The following is a 12,241-nucleotide window of genomic DNA, read 5'->3' as shown; positions in this document are numbered from 1 at the left end:
ACCAGTGTTTGGTTTGTTTTAGGACTACTGAAGAAACAAAGTGGTGAACATAGTGATCTTCATAATTATGGCCCTCAGGTAACAAAAACACAATAATTCTTACTTTCCGGTGATTATACACTAATGAAAACACAGTTATGAATATTATTTTCTATTCCTGCCAATACATCCCCCTAAATTTTACACACAGGACCTTTAAGTCAATTGCCTCCAAGCAAAAATGATTCACTGTTCACAGCCCCTGAAATGTGAATATTTGTAGTTTTTCTTGGCCCTCTGTTGTTGTTAAATATGTTTGGATTTTAAATTGCTGCTCAGATAAATTAGAGCAATTTGTAGATTTTACTGAAGGTTTTTGCAGTTCTTTGACATTTTATAAACCAAACGATGAATTGGCACATTTATCATTAATGAAAACTAAAAGGTCAGTCTGAGAGCACGGACCTCTGCCAAGGCCAAATACCCTATATTGCATTACTAACAAAAAGTGAAAATGAATTTGTGTATTCGCCCCAATAAGTGCCCCGTTCCAAATTTTAATGGGTTTTTCCTTGGCCCATGTTGCACCCTTCTACCAAATTTCATCAAAATAAGGCCAGAAGTTTTTTTCCATAATCCTGTTGAAAGACAGACAAACAAACAAACAACCAAAAACACAACCTCCATGGTGGAGGTAATGAAGCCATAATGTAGGAGTATAGCAGAGTCAACAGAGTGGCTATGGCTCTTGAAATCTAATAGGCCTTCAGCTCATTGAGGAGACCGCACACAGGGTCTGTTGGAAGATTAAGACTTTAGACGGAATAAGTGTCTGCATAGACACTGAGCTCAGATTTAGAAAACGTGGACGGAGAGCAGAGCAGGTCGGGAGGGACGGAGCCATTAGGGTTATCGAGTGTGATCCTCCCATTACAGATTACAGATGTTTGTCTGAATTAGCCCCATGACACCTGCAGGAGGATCATTACTGCTGAGAAGCCATAGTCACGATTCTTCACTCTCACATGCGCGCACGCACACACACACACACACATACAGACATTTGTTCTTAAACAGAGCTTACTGTTGCATTAATATCACTTCAAGACAATTCATGAGGCAAATCCAGGGAAAATTCATGTCATGGATGTCCACCTCCACTTTTATGTGATTAAAAGGAAGTGTTATGGTATAAAACTAGAAAATGTGCTATAGGAGAATATAAGTGTCTAATAGCCATGTTGATGAATAACAGGCTTTGATTGTAGCACTTATTATTCTTTCTGTGGGTTCGTGCACTCACACTAAGTGATTTCTCAGGGACCGCACTCTTTTTCATCAGCGAGCAGTTTGATGAAGGACTGTCACGTTACATAGACAACTTTCTTTCAATCCACATCTGTGGACTCCACTGTGAGCAGCAGCGGTCTGTGGTGCACACTTTCATCCGCATACTGCTGGTCTAAGGGGGACACGGAGGCATCACAGCATATAGTTTTTGATAAGTTGCCATTGGTGTAAAGCTCCTCGTCTCCTGTTTAATGATTGCAGAAGGAGTATTTTCTGCTGAAAGTGTTGCTTTATTCAGAGGACCAGAAGAAAGGCAAACATTGTGCGGCGAACCCGCAGAGAGTTACCAGCTGACTCTGCAGCTCCCCTCAGCTCTATGCAGTGTTTTAGCATCTTTCAGCACATTGTTTTGGTTTTATCTGGTTTGGTTCACTATCTCTGCTCCCATCAGTGTCACTTTCAAAGAAAGCAGACAGCTGTTTTCAGCAAGTAAAGCTCTGAAAATCCACAGCTACAAGCTGGTGAACAAAGCTGGGCATTTAGCAGCTAAAGCGTGAGATATTTCCCTCAGGAGTTGATAAAGACCAAAACCAGAGCCCAAAAAGAGTGAATATTGGACTTACATCTGTCAGGTGGACAGAAACACGACTCCACATACATACTAGTACTGCTCTGTGTGTGCTTGGTGTATAATCAGGGAACATTATTCTAACATGTTTGCCACATCAGCATGATATGTTGATATTATGTGAATGTAATATTAAAAATTTTATACCTTCAGCTGCCCACAAATGGCCAAAACAAGTCAGTTAATGCAGCTTTAATAGTTTAAATGGTCTGCTTATATTTCAATTTAATGTTTAATATTAATGCTAGGAAAATATCTGGGATGATATTTTCAAGAACTTTTCATGAAAACTTATAAAGTAAGTAAAAGAGTAGCTCCAGACTAAATATTTGAAAGTGGAAAAACATAACTGTGCTTGCGTTTATGGCATGAAAACTATAAGCCTCGTGACACTCTGCAGTTACATAAAAATAAAAAAATATACTCTGTCCTTATACCAACCTTTCAGAATCATTAAAATAAAAATCATTAAAAACAGTTTTTAAACATGAAAAAAGGGGTACTGTTAAAAATTCAGGGGCTGCGGGTCTTTCTTACACCTGGTGCAAAGCGGCGCACAGCACAGTGCAACTGCCATCGCTTCTTTCAGACATGCAGTTTTCATTTTCACAGAGCCCATGTTGTGTTGGGAGCAAATGTTCTCGTGCCCATCTGTGCACCCATCAGTGTGTAGGGCTTAAAATGAGGTGTGGTCAAGCGCATAGGTGGCATATTACTATGAGGCAACAGAAAGCAATGGAGCAATAAGAATGTGATCTAAAGTCAATGGTGCAGTATTTCCCTACCATTTAAAAACGTGCATTATTCATATAGTAAGATGTCGCTATGCAGGTCAAGAATGGGCATATGCTCTTCTTTTTACACACTTAGCACCACACGACTGGGTTGTGGGTGGTTGAAATAATGATGCTTTCTTAAAGTGTGAAAAAAGTGAAACATTTCAAATGAAAAGCCCCCCAAAGTTTGTTTTCCAACATGGAAAATCCGAGGAACCTAACCAACTTTAGCCTCAAAATCCCAATACAGTGGCTCAGTGCGCCAACAGTAATGTAAGCTGCAGTAATATATTGTTTATCAGCACTTCAATCTTATTTGCGTCCCATTAAAACAGTTGTACAAAGAGTTCTGTCCAACTTCTATCTGGAAATGTCTCTACAGTGTTTGTATGCGCAAAAAACATGGTGTAATGCATTGTTATCAACTGGTATTGCTAAAAATGGCTAACCTGGCTTGAACTGATATTGTGAACAGCATTTTGGTTTTCTGAGTTGTGCTGGAATACATTTAACTCAGGTCTGATGTCATTCCAGGCTCTGACTTTTGAGGTAAATAGAAAGTAGCATAACGCAGAGATAATGAGGAAAACATTACCTTCATTCTCTAAATTGTGAACATAGCAGAGAGTAGAGCAGAGCTGCATCTGCTGTGCAGATTTACGCACAAGGAGCAGCGTAATGTCATTATTTCAGAAGGAAAATGTTTAGTTTTGTTTACTCTGCCAAGTTTTTAACTTCAGTTTTTAGTTTTGCTGCATAAAGGTCCCTTGATATTTACTGCAGTCACATGACTGCTCTTACTGCTTCATTTGTTGACCCAACCATGTAAATAGTAGTGCACCAGGTAAAGACACCTGGCTTCTAAAGGGAATGGGAGATGGCAGTCTGATTGGCTGAATACACACTATGCCCAAAACACACCTATAATCAATTAAGGGACTAAAAACAACCAGTTTACCATTTGAGTCTTACTTAATGTGCAGATTTTGTGCCTTTAATGCCCTTGCGTAATCCAGATAATGTACTACAGAACATTTAAATAGAGCCCTATATCTTTGAAAATTATGTCAATGAAATATTTTATTAAGTTATATTGAGTCATATTCAAACAGCTCCAACAGATCTGATATCTTACGGACAAACCTCAGTTGAGTTAACTTGTCTATTTGTATTTAGAATATTACATTAATGTTTATAATGAAGCAGATTTGTTAAAAAAGTTATATGTGTAAATATGTGTATGTCAGTTTTTTTTTCCACCACGACCTCCTTTAAGAAGATTTAACAAAAAGTTGTGTTAGATCGAAGCTTAAACTAGGTTTCCTCTTTCACAAGAGTTTCCGCTCTTTTAGCTTTGTATCACAGATGCTTTGTTATTAAGAAAAAAACACTGCACAATAGGTTTTTGGCAGCCGGAGCTCTGTTCCACTGTCTGGGTGTAATGAGCAGATCCTGCATCACTAACCAAATATCCTCCATTGATTGTGGTTAGGTGGCAGAATTTCCTTGTCAATGGATACAAGTGCAACAAATTCTAACAACAAACGAGCCTGTGAAGTGTGTCTGGGAAGTGGACACAAGAACACATTTCAAGCTTCTGTTGTGAATTTCTGGTTTTGAAATAAGATCAGCAGATCATATTTCAAAAAGGCCCAAACACTGTGTTAAATCTTTCTGCCTAATGGCCTCCTATCCTCAGAGGGTTGGATTAAAGAGCTTCTTCAGGGCTTCTTCTGCGCTGCGGAGTCTGCGGCTTGTTAACTGTATGTGTGAGTGTGTGTGTGCTTGTGTGTGTGCGCGCGCTCATGATAGAGACCGAAAGTGAGACGGAGTGGGTGTATGCTGTGTTAATGTCCATTCTAATCTAATTAATCATTATACTCATATTGTTTTGAATTGTAAAAGAGATAAATCTAGCCCACATTCAAGGCTCAGAGGGAAAAACTGTGAAATGTGCAACTGCATGCCGACATCTAAAATCAACAGGAAGTTGGTTATTGTAGTTTCGCCCACTGAGAAGCCTGTCAAAACTCACACTCCTTCTTGACGTCAAACCTCGGTCAAATCTGAACACGCAGACATGATACACAGATTTTCAGATTTACTGTGACTTACACTCTCTGGAGTATATCACTATCTCAAGAGGAGGAAGTAAGCAGAGTGAGATGTCAAGCCAAGCAGGTACATTGTGTTTCCTGAGTATTTTTATCTCACAAAGGCATTGTTTACAAGTGGCATGTGTTCTCTCTGTTGACCCGTATTTTGCCCGCGAGTAAATAATGTTGGCTGCTTGTCATTGTCTGCCTGGTGCTGCTTGATGATGACAATTTTAAATTAATGTATATCCTGAAGATGATGATATGGACTGATGTTTCCACTTTGCATCCATGACATTGGATCCTTCATTAATTGATACATTGATCAAGATTGATGGTAATTTAGTAATTTAGTTATAGTTTAGTATAGTATAGTATAGTATAGTAGTTTAGCTATTAGCTCATTCTGTGTCCTAAATTTTTCTGCTAAGTTTGGTTTTAATCAGTTATTTGATGCTGATTGCTCGAATGGGCGTGTGGGCAGGAACTTGATACTGCAGAGATTGCTCTTGTGCAGACTTTGGCTCCAAATTTCATCACACATGCAAGATGGCAGCGGCCGTATCCTGGATATTTTGGCTTGGTTTTTGTACAGTGGAAGTAACTGCCGGCACGTAGCCAATGATTCTGCCATGTCAAGCATAGGCAATATTAACTGGCACTAAATAATTAAGTGGACAGTTTTAACAACAGGATGCATTTATTTGATTAATATACTTTAATGTGAAATGTAAAAACACTCACATTGCCTCTGCTACAATAAGCTTTTCATGTTAATCATTTTTAACTAGATTTCGCTTTTTTTTACACAGTTCTATAAATTTTTAACTTGCTGGAGAGAAGGAAGAGATGGAAAAAAAAATAGACCATCTTAATAATAAAAAAAAAAGCGATGGCCAGTGCATGCCTGGGAAAGTGCGGCAGCTTTTGTCAGCGTAACAGCTCCAGGTGATTATAGTGGCTGCACTCTGCTGCGGACATGCTGCAGCAAATGTGTTTTGCCACGTCCATGCACCATGTTTTGGGCCCTTGTATCTGTTCATATCTGTTACATTGGTTTATGTCGTGCCATCCAAAAAATGTTTTCATTCATGGTTCAGGTTGTTCTAAATTTAAATGAAAAGATGTGAATACAGCACCACATTGCAGCTAACCTACATAAATATGTTACGCTGCTACTGAGGTACATGTTTTCTGATAGACGTAAAAACTCCAGAAAGGAGGTTAAAAACGACTTTTAATGATGACTGGGCAGGAGTGATGCTCTGAATCTGAATGTTTGGTGTCAAATCTGGAAACAGACCAGTCCAGCAGTATCACAAAACTGAGGCGTCAAGATTGCTCTATACAGGAAAAAAAAAGAGTTCATCCCATCAGCTCCTTGTAAAAAAAAAAGAAAAAGTCTCAAAATTAGATTAAATGTGTTGTTGTTTTAGTGTGTGTGTGTCTGTGTGTGTGTGTGTGTGTGCAGAGGTGGTCGTCCAGCTAAGTCTTATCACAGCGTTGGTATTCACGCTGAGAGCACCATGCTGAGCCTCATCAGAATGTGTGGTATCGTCGGTGTAGGCGTGTAGAGGCTGGTTAAACACCATCTCTCTCTGTTCTCACTCAGCTTCTGTTTGTGAGGTCCTCTGTTTCCTTTCTCTGCCTTCAATCCAATATACTTCAATTCATTTACTATTTATTCTATCAATGAGTCCAATTGAAATACTTTTTTTTTTCCCGGAGACCTGGTGAGAAAAAAAACACATTAATTAACTTGACAAACAAAGCTCACACAATGTGAAGTGTTCCAGCAGCTACATGACGGGGAAATAAACAGGAAAAATATATTGTGTGCAGCAATTAGAAACAGTGAAAGACACTGTTGCTGTAAACTTGCTGAGAGTGACAAAGGAAATTTAATTTGGAGACTTTTTTAATTTGATAGAGGTGTATGGTACTAGAAACAGTCTAAGCAATAATTTATCTGAGAATCATTTTTAATCAATTACTAGAGAGACATGTACATCCTCTGGCAGCCATATTGGAGGTCATCCATTCTTGGCTTTAGTGGAAGCTTATAATACTGTTTGGTACCTTGCAGGCTACCTGGCTAGAAATACCAAACAAATCAGCATATTTCTAATTTTAGGTGTACCTTTACTTTATCAACCAATCGACTTCATAATTAATGAAAAACACAACAGTCTTTCACGGGTCTCTCAGGGTTTCCTGCCTAGTTGCTATTTACAACATAAGTCATTATCTTGGTTGCCACTTTTAATTTTAGTTGTTTAGTTTTATTTATATGCACATACATATGTATAGAAAATATATAAATGGAAAATTTAAATGTTTTAACACTGTGCAGTAGAGGTTAGAAGCTAAAAATGGCTTATGGAGATACCCCATCCATTAAATAAGTATAATAATTTATATAAAGAAGAAAATATAAAAACAAAGATTGCATAATTGATCAAAGTTTTAAGACTAAGCAATAATACAAAGTTGTTATCTTGTGCTGTTCAGGCAGATGTTGATCTGACAGTGCTGCATCTAACTTATGTAATAACAGCAACAAAAAGTTTGCTGATCCAGTGGGGAGATGGGACAGTGTGGGCTCAGACACACACACACACACACACACACACACACACACACACAGTGGCCACCTCGACATCACTTCTCAGCCCTTAAAACTCCTTCAGCTGACTCCAATGAGCAACATCTGAACCAGTGTTCACTCTGGTCTTGTTCCTCCTCTTGTAGCTAAGTACTTGGGATAGATACTGGGGTGAAGCTCGGTGCTTACCGTCAAACTCAACCGTTTTTCAAATTTTTTTTCCACACTAACTGGCAATTTCTAAAACTCTTGAACACTGATGACACAGAGAAACAACGTGATACCAACACTGTTAACACATTTGCTCACAAGCCTTGTGAGAACGTTATACATATTGCAGAGATAAACAAAACATTCGTTTTGGACACATCAAATTTTTCTTAAATGATTACCGCTAATTCACAATTGTAATATTTAATACAAAGCAATACTTTTATTCCGCACCTTACCTCTCTGTTGATGTATTCTTTTTTAAAATTATTATTAGTCTACATAAAAATGTTACCAATAAAACCTTTAAAAATTACTTCTGGGAACCAAGCAACCAGTGACAGCAGGGCCTTTATGGCCTCCCAGGTGTGCTGTTAGGATCTAACATTAAATGCTGTTACTATACTGTATATATGGGAGATTAGACAGGCAGCAGTTTACCGAAAGCTGAGTGAAGTTAAAACTAAAAATGAATTCAGTCTGTTATGGGGCAAAACATTGCTGACTGAAATGTGAAAAACATGGCCTACATTCTACCAAACATGCTCACAATAACAGGCTTTTGATGTGAAGGTTCCTGTTTGTCCTCGTGTGCGCGTTCTGTTTTCTTGGCCTGAGGGGAACCGGTCTCACGCACCTGTAGCTGGGAGATCCCCTGATATTTAAAACATATAAGAGTAAGGCTTGTTTTTTCTTCTCCTGATATGTTACCTTACCTTATATTTTTACACTACATAAAAACGAACATACAGTAGCAATACAACAGTGAGACCATAAATATGTACATTGCACACACCTACAAGACAAGACAAAATATTTCCCTAACATTTTTACATTTTCTTTTTAGTATGGCCTACATTTCAATCTTTCATAATGTTCATGTACTGTTCCCAGAGCTGAACCAAGTCTTGCCACTTTCCCTTAGCAGTGTAAGTTAGTCTTTCCAGAACAATACAGTTCAATAGCTCCTTAGTCCACTTTTTTAATGATGGAGTATCTGCACTCTTTTAACACAGTGCAGTCGCTCTCTTTTGGCTTGAAGAAGTCCAGAGCACAGAAGTTAAGTTTGTTTGGATTTTTATATAAAGTCCTCCAGATATATTCAAAGCCCACAGAGTTACAGAGGACGTTTTGAAGGACTTTGCTTTGAAACAAATCTGTAAAACATTTTATAACCTCTGTCTAAAAGTTTTGAATCTTAAGACATTTTCTTTTTAGACCAGTGATATTCAACTTACAGCCTGAGGGATAAATCTGGCCTGAGATAGGGTGCTAAATGGCCCATTTTGTAGTTCACATTGAAACAAATTGATTCACACTTAGATTTTATCTTTTTTTGGTACTTTGAACATAAAAAAGGTGCCAGAGTGCATAAAAAAAGCATCAAAATGTGTTGGGGTGCCCAGAGGAGGAAACTCAAACCCCTCAGCAGAGGTTTGGACTAAATACTTAGATTTTAGTTATTACTGTTTGTTTATTAAGTGGCCCCTGGCCTCCTGTCATTTTGCAAAGTGGCTCCTGGACACAAGCAAGTTGAGTTTCCCAGCCAAAGAATAGTGATGGACATGAATACTTGTGTAGTCAATTTGAGATTTATACATTTCTATTCATACTTGAAAAACTCTTTAAAAATGTAATGCAAGTACTTGACAGTGAAAGTTATTTAAATGCCCATCCTAACACCGACATTGAAATACAGTGCCTTCCTCTTTGAAACATTTATTACAAATATCTTAGATATTAAATTATTAGAAATATCTGTAATACTGGCAGACATGTGTTGCCAATTTAAGATTGACAAGAGTCATGTACATGCTGGTTTACTATTTAAATTGAAGTAATTTCAAACTTGTATAAATTGTCTGATTCGTACTTTTAAACATTCCAATCAGTCTTGTCCATTTTACATTTTACAAGCATTAAGCTATCTATTGATTCAGATCTATATGCTACATGCATATGCTGAAATATTTAGATATGTGGCCCTTCTCTTCTAATTTCAAGTATTATTTCCTCAAGCTTTGATAAATACACAGTCTGTTCATATTTTGATGAAATGCAGCTTTTTAGCTGTGAATATTTAAAGAAATGTTTTTTAGGGATTTGATATTCTGACATTATTGATCAAAATGAAGCGAAACTCTGTCTGCCATTATGTAGACAGAGTTTATATTCTGTGACCCAAATCCTCCATCTTTTTTTTTTGTCAAAGTCAGGTTACTTGTCATGAAATTACAGAGGCTTGTTATATTCTCAGACTTTTGATTTGACTTAAAAACCATCACCAGCAGTTTGGTGTCAGGAAACAACGGCTTATAAATACCAGGTGTGACAGCTGACGCGTCAGTCAGACTGAGGTAAGATACTAACATACACTTACAGTGTACAAGACAATGTAGGAGAGATGTCTGACTCCAGAGGTGGTGACATGAAAGTTAAAAATAGTGTGCGTCAACAATATAACACCATACACATTAAATATGGGTTTAATTGCTTAACTAGAACGGTGGACTTTTGTTGATGTGTTTAGGCACTTTAGTATTATCAAAGGGGAGTACTGCCTAAGTTAAGAATTCAAATATCTATTTCCCTGAACTAGGAAAGTTCAATTGGTTTTTGTAAACATCAAAGCCAGACACATGACAAAAACGTCTTAAACTTAGGATGTCTGGAGTTGCTCCATACACAATTATTGTGAGCACAAGTTTGTCAACCCACAGACTGTTTTCTTTTTTTATATATAAGTGAGCTTTATTCTATTGTAGTGCTCTCAATGTGTAAACAGAAAATGTACCCATGTACTCACCCGAGGTGCTACCCTAAGTGTAATTAAGCAACATCACAAGAGAGGGAGTGATGTCGTGCTCGTATACCATCACGGCTGTGATTCGGTCATAGGCACGAGGTCGCAGGCCATTCCCCCCCAATCCTCTCTCTCTCTCTCTTCTCTCTTCTTCCTCTTCTCTCCTTCCTCAACCTGACCAGCTGACAGCTATGTGAACAGCGCCAACCAGCTGTTTGAACCTATGTTACACCATAAACATATCCCGCTTTTAAAACATATCCCATTGTCACTCTTACACAATTAACAGGTTTTGAACAGCTGTGAGGCGGAGTGATACATGCAGAGTTAAAAGTTAAAAGTCCCAGTGATGTTGTACTCCTATATCAGCACTCATTTGATGCCTCTCGACCAATCACATTAATGGTCCCGAACTAACTGCTGTATAATCTAGAACATCTTTTCCAGTTCATCCTCTATGGAGCAGCTCCAGACTTTATACCCTATGACATCACAAATCCAATGTTTCAGCGCTGTAGTTTTTGATTTGGGAAAGACTTGTTCATCATTACGAATATTTTTTGGACTGTCTTAGACAATAGGAATAACCCCTCTAAGTGGCATATATTAGATCGTTCATAAAAAAAAAAAAAACAACTTTCACCATCATAATTGAAGCATGGACAGTGATGCAAATGCTATTTACAAGTTGTGAACTCGAAATTAGGGCTGTACCCGACTCAGAATTATGTCAATTGAACCGCAGTTGGATGTTTAAACACAAATATTTAACATTTCATTTTTCCATATTAAATTTGAAAATTTGAACACTCTCATCATATAGTAAAAAAGCTAAGTGCACTAGAAATGGTTTGCGAATGCACAACACTATTTTCTGCAGACACTAGATATCATCAAAAGCCAGAGACTGTATCATATGAACTAACTGTGAGCTGTAAATTCACCACTTCTTCAAATTATGGCGCAGTCTCTCTCTTTCCCTCCGTGCCGTTGCCTGTATGTCCGCACCTGCAAAGAGCACTGTGAATGTCAAGAGCACTCACTTTGCAGCAAAATCTGGGGACCACAACGCCCCCAGAAGTACACTGCACAGAAAAAAAAATACCCAAACAAAATCTGCTTGACCTGAGGCATTCTCAGTCAGCTGAGTGTCCCTAACTGACAATACGAGCCCCTTTTAAGGGACTGCCCTACTCGAAATTATAACTCACATGACATGAACATGGCGATAATCTACCAAACTGAAAGTCATCTGTTTCAGCCACAGACAATATAAACGTAATGGACGTAGAGTTCATCACAGCACCCATCAGTTTGTTTGCTCCTATTTAAGCCTTAAAGCCTGGAGTTTGACATTTTGGCCATTTTTATCATGTTATTTTTGGAGCCAGAGGTGATCATATTTGGATTGGAAGGTCGAGCTGTGGAGGAGCGAAGGATGAATGTGACTCATAGACTGTAATTATGCGTAGCTTTTAGCTTTAATAAAATTTGATTAGGTGAGTTATATAAAAATTTAACCTCTGTACAGTTGCCATCAACAGGGAAATCAGCTTTAGAGACTGAAACTGTTTTTGTATCAGGCTGTAAACATGTTTATTTCTGCTGTAAAGCTGAGCATTTTCACATGGGGGTCTATGGCAATTTGCTCTGTTTCGGAGTCAACCTCAAGTGGTCATTGTAGGGAGTGCAGTTTTTGCCTCTTGTGTTGGCGTCATTTTTCAGCCCTAGAGGTTGATGCTTGGTTCAGACCAAGACATTGGTCTCACAATTTTATTAACTAATACTGTATTTGTAATAAACGTGAACAAGGTTGAACATTTGAGTGCTAGTTAACGGGGTCGGCAGTTGGGA

The 12,241-nt window shown here is 38.2% G+C and overlaps 1 protein-coding gene across 2 annotated transcripts in view; it reads left to right on the top strand.

The window, feature by feature from the left end:
* The window catches only part of macrod1 (mono-ADP ribosylhydrolase 1), a 153,357-nt gene that overhangs the window by 118,227 nt on the left and 22,889 nt on the right, over window positions 1-12,241 (top strand). The window lies entirely within an intron of this gene.

Source organism: Plectropomus leopardus, chromosome 9, assembly GCF_008729295.1.
Source record: "Plectropomus leopardus isolate mb chromosome 9, YSFRI_Pleo_2.0, whole genome shotgun sequence".
NCBI lineage: Eukaryota > Metazoa > Chordata > Actinopteri > Perciformes > Serranidae > Plectropomus > Plectropomus leopardus.
Note: the sequence above shows the minus strand (reverse complement) of the source record. Positions and strands in the feature narration are given on the sequence as shown.